Genomic DNA, 6000 nt, shown 5'->3' on the forward strand with positions numbered 1-6000 from the left:
CAGTGTATTAGTTGTCTATTGCTATGTAACATAGTACCCCAAAATGAAGGAGCTTAAAACAGTACACTTTTTTTTTTTTTTTTTTTTTTTTGGAGACGGAGTCTTGCTCTATTGGCAGGCTGGAGTGCAGTGGTGTGATCTCGGCTCACTGCAACCTCCACCTCCCTGATTCAAGCAATTCTCCTGCCTCAGCCTCCCGAGTAGCTGGGACTACAGGTGCCCACCACCACGCCCAACTAATTTTTGTATTTTTAGTAGAGATGGGGTTTTACCATGTTGTCCAGGATGGTCTCGATCTCTTGACCTCATGATCTAACCGCCTCAGCCTCCCAAAGTGCTGGGATTACAGGTGTGAGCCACCGCACCCGGCCAAAACATTACACATTTATTATCTCACAGTTTCTGAGGGTCAGAAATTAAAGAGCAGGGCCGGGTATGGTGGCTCACCCTTGAAATCCCAGCACTTTGGGAGGCAGAGGTGGGAAGATCATCTGAGGTAAGGAGTTCAAGACCAGCCTGGCCAACATGGTGAAACCCCGTTTCCACTAAAAATACAAAATTAGCCGGGCATGGTGGTGGACACCTGTAATCCCAGCTAGTCAGGAGGCCGAGGCAGGAGAATCACTTGAACCTGGGAGGCGGAGGTTGCAGTGAGCTGAGATTGTGCCATTGCCCTCCAGCCTGGGCAACAAGAGTGAACCTCCGTCTCAAAAAAAAAAAAAAGAAAGAAATTGGGGAGCAGCTTAGCAAGATGGTTCTGACACAGGGTCTCTCAAGAGGTTGCATTGCCTGGGGCTGCAGTCATGCAAACACCTGGGGTGCTGCCTGAGGGCTTTGTTCTGGCCACAGGAACACACCTGGCCTCTCTACAAAGGGAAAGTAGGGAGTGCCAGAGAGTGAATGGCTCAGCTCAGGAAGCAACTCCCAATCAATGACAGAAGTGTATGTGTGTGCGTACACACGTTGTTTGGCGGGGTGGGAGGTGTTGGTGTTGGTGGATAAATGCCCCAGCTTCAGCGGTCATCTGAAGGCTTGACTGAGGCTGGAGGATCTACTTCTAAGATGAGTCACTGACATGGCTGTTTACTGCAAGTCTCAGTTTCTCCATAGATGTACTTGATATGGCAACTGATGAGAGAGAGAGAGACTGAGAAAGAGAGAGCCCAAGACAGAAGCTGCAGTGTCTTTTATAACCTAATCTCAGAAGTGACATACCATTACTTCTGCTATATTCTATATTGGTCACATAGATCAACTCTGGCACAGTGTGGGAAGGAACTATACCAGATGTGGATACCAGGAGGTGAGGATTGTTGGAGGCTGGATACAGTAGATGGGTAGAGGCACAGAAACCAGAAGGATAGGTGGCTCTAGGCTCCTCCCCTGAATGCTTACTGGTTCAGAGAAGGGCAGCCTTCCTGTGATCTCTACCCCATTTTTCTCTTCTCCATCCCTGATGGGCTGTAGACTCTGTGAGGACAGGGACTGTGTGACTGTGCCTGTCTTATTAACTACTGTTCCCCTAGGGCTGGTCCATGCCTGGTATATAGTAAAGCCCTCAATACATGTTGGTTGATTTGTGAGATGCGTAGGAAAGACAGAAGTAGATGAGGTAGAAACAGTAAATCGGATTAAGGTATTGAGTTCAAGGCTCAGGGCTTGGACTTTGTATCCTGGATGACAGGAAGGCATTGGGTGGGGCCCCCTTAGACCCCAGGTAAGTGCTGGCTCTTGCTCTTCCTCTGCCTGGAACATGCTCCTTTAGATCTCCTGCTCATCATTCAAGGAGGGTTACTGACAGAACGATGTCTTGGAGGAAGTAGGATGTGTGTGGCTATGTGTGCAAAAGCTCATGTAGAAGGGAAAGGTTCCAAGCTCAAAGCAAAGGAAAAAGAAATGGGTGGAGATTCCAAGGCATTTTGAGATGGGGAGGAGGGACATTTGAAGGCAACAAGGACAAGAGAAAGGAGGGAGGGTAAGGAAGCTTTCTGCTTATCTACTGGGAGTGATGAGGAAGAGGGAAGATAGCTTAGTGAGGGACTGTTTAGCTTCAAGGGATAGAAACCCACTCAAACTGGCTCAAGTTAAAGAGTGCACGTTGGAAGGCTATAGGGGTTTCTAGCAGATGTTGTTACCCCCCCTTAAATCCTCTTAGTCCTTACCTCTGTGACTGATCACACAAACACCTGGGGCGCTGCCTGAGGGCTTTGTTGTGGCCACAGGAACACACCTGGCCTCTCTACAAAGGGAAAGTAGGGATTGCCAGAGAGTGAATGGCTCAGCTCAGGAAGCAGCCCCTAGTCGATGACAGAAGTGTATGTGTGTGCATACACACGTTGTTGGGGGGGGGTGGGGCGGTGTTGGTGTTGGTGGATAAACGCCCCAGCTTCCTCACCCTCAGTTTCTCAGTTAGGATATCCCTGATACATGTTTCCTCATTGTCTTCTAGGGGCCCCCAGCAGTCCTTGCAGTGAGTTAATATACACCACTTAGTGGTTTCCTTCTCTTTTATTTATATTTATTTATTTATTTATTTATTTAGAGACAAGGTCTCACTCTGTCACCCAGGCTAGAATGCAATGGCGCAATCTCGGCTCACTGCAACCTCCACCTCCCAAGTTCAAACAATTCTCCTGCCTCAGCCTCCCGAGTAACTGGGACTATAGGCACATACCAATGTGCCTGGCTAATTGTTTGTATTTTTAGTAGAGACAGGGTTTTGCCATGTTGCCCAGGCTGGCTTTGAACTCCTGACCTCAGGCGATCCGCCTGCCTTGACCTCCCAAAGTGCTAGGATTACAGGTGTGAGCCACTGCACCTGGCCCAACATTTGGATAAGAAAGAGAAGAGCTAGCCGGGCGAGGTGGCGGGCGCCTGTAGTCCCAGCTACTCGGGAGGCTGAGGCAGGAGAATGGCGTAAACCCGGGAGGCCGAGCTTGCAGTGAACTGAAATCCGGCCACTGCACTCCAGCCTGGGCGACATAGCGAGACTCTGTCTCAAAAAAAAAAAAAAAAAAAAAAAAAAAAAAAGAAAGAGAAGAGCATTCCAGTTAGTGAGAACAGTACATAGCCTGGCCTGCCCTTCTCTTTTTATTTCTTACTTCCTCCCTCCCCTACCAATGTTTCCTGGAATCACCTCCTAAATAAACTATTTGCACTTGAACCCCTGTTTCAGGGTACCCCAAACCAAGACAGATGTCTCACAAAACACAAGCAGAGATGTCAGTCTTCAGGCCTCACATGGAGAAGGTGGAAGAGAGGGGCTGCTTTTCCAAAGCCCAGCTTCAAGCTTCCACGAGATGATTTTCCCTCTTATTTTGAAGTCCTGGTGAGTCTCTCTCTTCTCTCCATTTTAATAAAATCTGCTTTCTCATTGCCTAGTTTGGCATATGCTATGGTCCCCACTTTGTCATCAACACCCCTGAACTCATCTTATGCCTGATGTACCTGAAAGCACTTCATAAACTGTGAAGTGCTGAACAAATGGAGCAGATGAGGAAGACGGGGAGAAGTAGAAAGAGGAGGAAGAAGAAGAAAAATAAGTGGAAGGAAGATGGAAGGCTAAAAAGCAGAAATGTAGTGCAGAGTCAGATGAAGAAAGCCAGGGCAGGAAGGGGAGGCAGGTTGAAGAAAATGACCAGCACTTTTGTAGGAAGCCAGTGTTGAAAATAGGCCTGTGAGGCTGGGCACGGTGGCTCATGCCTGTAATCCTATCAATTTGGGAGGCCAAGGCAGGTGGACCACCTGAGGTCAGGAGTTCGAGACCAGACTGGCCAACATGGTGAAACCCCGTCTCTACTAAAAATACAAAAATTAGCTGGGCATGCCAGGCGTGGTGGCTCATGCCTGTAATCCCAGCACTTTGGGAGGCTGAGGCGGGCGGATCACAAAGTCAGGAGTTTGAGACCATCCTGGCCAACACAACAAAACCCTGTCTCTACTAAAAATATAAAAATTAGCTGGGCATGGTGGTGCGCACCTGTAGTCCCAGCTGATTGGGAGGCTGAAGCAGGAGAATTGTTTCAACCTGGGAGGCGGAGGTTGCAGTGAACCGAGATCATGCCTCTGCACTCCAGTCTGGGTGACAACAGCAAAACTTCATCTCAAAAAAAAGAAAAAAAACAAAAAACAAAAAACAGGCCTGTGAAAAGCAGATGCGGGACTCAGCTTGGAGTCAGTTCTTCAACTCTCCTTGACTTCATTTGAAGTAAGCCCTTCTACTAGGCCGGTATATGGCAGACTGGAGTGGTAGAGATGATGCCCGGCTGCCCACAGCTCTCCTGGGCATTGTTCAAGAGCATTGTTTCTTCATTTCCCTCGTTTCTGTATCCACTGGCAACTGGCAGGGATGGGTGCTGAGAGTCTGGCTCAGAGGGCCTGTGGGACTGAGACATGTGCTGTCCTGGGTATGTGGTTCTCAGAGCACTTGGACACCCCCTGCAACCCTCCCACCTCCCATTATAGAACACCAGACACACAGGATCTGATTTCTTCAGGGCTGAAATACAGTAGTGAGAGTCGGCTGGGGGTATGGTGAGGGTGGCCTTGAGTTGAAATGTCAGCAAGGCCACCCTCGCCTTCTGGGCTTTCTGGGGAGATAAGGCCAGGACTGCAAATGTGATCAGCCAAAGAATGCAGGGTTGGCTGGGGATAAAAGTGCTCCCGGCCCTTTCCCCAAGAGGAGAGTTTGTGCTTCCCGCCCTCCTGGAATCCTTCAGCCAGGGGAGCTGGACCTGAGGAAAAAGGTGGAGTTTGCTGTTCCTACAGGTTGGGAGGCAGAGTCACAAAAGAAACAAGCCTGGCGAGGGAGGGGAAAGGGTCCAAACCACCGAGCGAGACCATGTTAGTGTGGGGAGTGCATCTATGTTGCATGCATGCATTCATAACTTCGTTTACTAGCTGGCACTCGAGAAATGCCTACAAGGTGCCAGACCTTCTGCTGAGTTCTGAGCCTGCCCAGATGCACAGAGCTTCCTGACTTGGTGTCAGATTGCTGCCCTGGGGATAGCTGGGCCTCCTGCTGTGCTGAAACCAATGTTTTTCTGTTCTCTGAGGGGCAAATTACTATTGCTTAGGCACAGGAGGTGCTCCCTCTGGAGGAGAGTGAGCTTACAGGGTAGGAGGCCTGGGGAGAGGGTGTGGCTCACTTTTCACGCTCAGTCCCCGCATTCCCCTGCGCCAGGGAGGGTGTTCCTTTCTACTTGGGTGATCTGCCTTAGGGCTTCTGCAGTTCTCCACTCCACAGAATGGGAGGGACTTGCAGGATGACGCAGTCTGCCCGCCTTCCATCCTTTCTCTTTCCTTTCCTTCCAGTATTTACTGAATGTCTTCCAAGGGCCTGGCATGCTACTAGCTGCCTGCCTTGAAGCCGTTTAGGAGAAATGGCGTTCTCCAATCAGAAGTATTCCGTTGCCATTCACATTTCTCTCTCTTCCCCTCTCTGGCCACATGGAGCTGGCAGAGGTGTTTTTTTTTCCTTTTCTCTTTTTCTCTGTCTCTGCTTATTTCTCTGAGAACACAAAAGCTGGCCTTTGGCTCCCTGCTAGGGGACAGTCCCATTACAGCCCTCTGTTCCTTTCTCTGCTTTCTCTGACACAGTGAGGCTGAGGCACAGTGAGTCCTGCTCAGCTGGGCCTGTGTTCATCCCATTAGCATTGTGGCCACTTCAGGGCCTCTGGGACTGGGTTCTCTGGAGCCAGAACAGTTTCATAACCCCGACAGGAGGCCAAAGCCATCCCAGCCTTCGGGGTCCAAAGGTTCTCTCCTACGTGGCTCCGGCCTCAATAACCTACCCCCATTTTTTTTTTAGTTTGTTTCTGCCTCAGGCACATTTTCTCTGTAATTTTTGGAACCCAAATATAAGGGAAATCTCATTTGCTCCGTTCTGACTCATTTACAATTAAATACACTTGTTCCCATCTGTGTCTGTATACATCTGCATACATTTGCTACAGCATTGCCCTTAATTTTGGAAAATGATGCGGCTGGTGTTATTTTTAT

The 6000-nt window shown here is 49.4% G+C and overlaps 1 protein-coding gene across 4 annotated transcripts in view; it reads left to right on the forward strand.

Annotated features, from left to right (window-relative positions):
- LOC144329505 (uncharacterized) overlaps positions 1-3332 on the forward strand; it is a 111873-nt gene extending 108541 nt beyond the window's left edge. For 3 of the 4 annotated variants that reach the window (XR_013394848.1, XR_013394849.1, XM_077937102.1), the window contains one exon: positions 3176-3328. The gene's annotated coding sequence lies outside the window, so the exon portion shown is untranslated. Of the gene's footprint in view, positions 1-3175 lie in introns of all 4 variants that reach the window. The other variant, XR_013394846.1, reaches the window with a different exon arrangement.
- Positions 3333-6000: the final 2668 nt, after the last annotated feature.

Source organism: Macaca mulatta, chromosome 6, assembly GCF_049350105.2.
Source record: "Macaca mulatta isolate MMU2019108-1 chromosome 6, T2T-MMU8v2.0, whole genome shotgun sequence".
Taxonomy (NCBI): Eukaryota; Metazoa; Chordata; class Mammalia; order Primates; family Cercopithecidae; genus Macaca; species Macaca mulatta.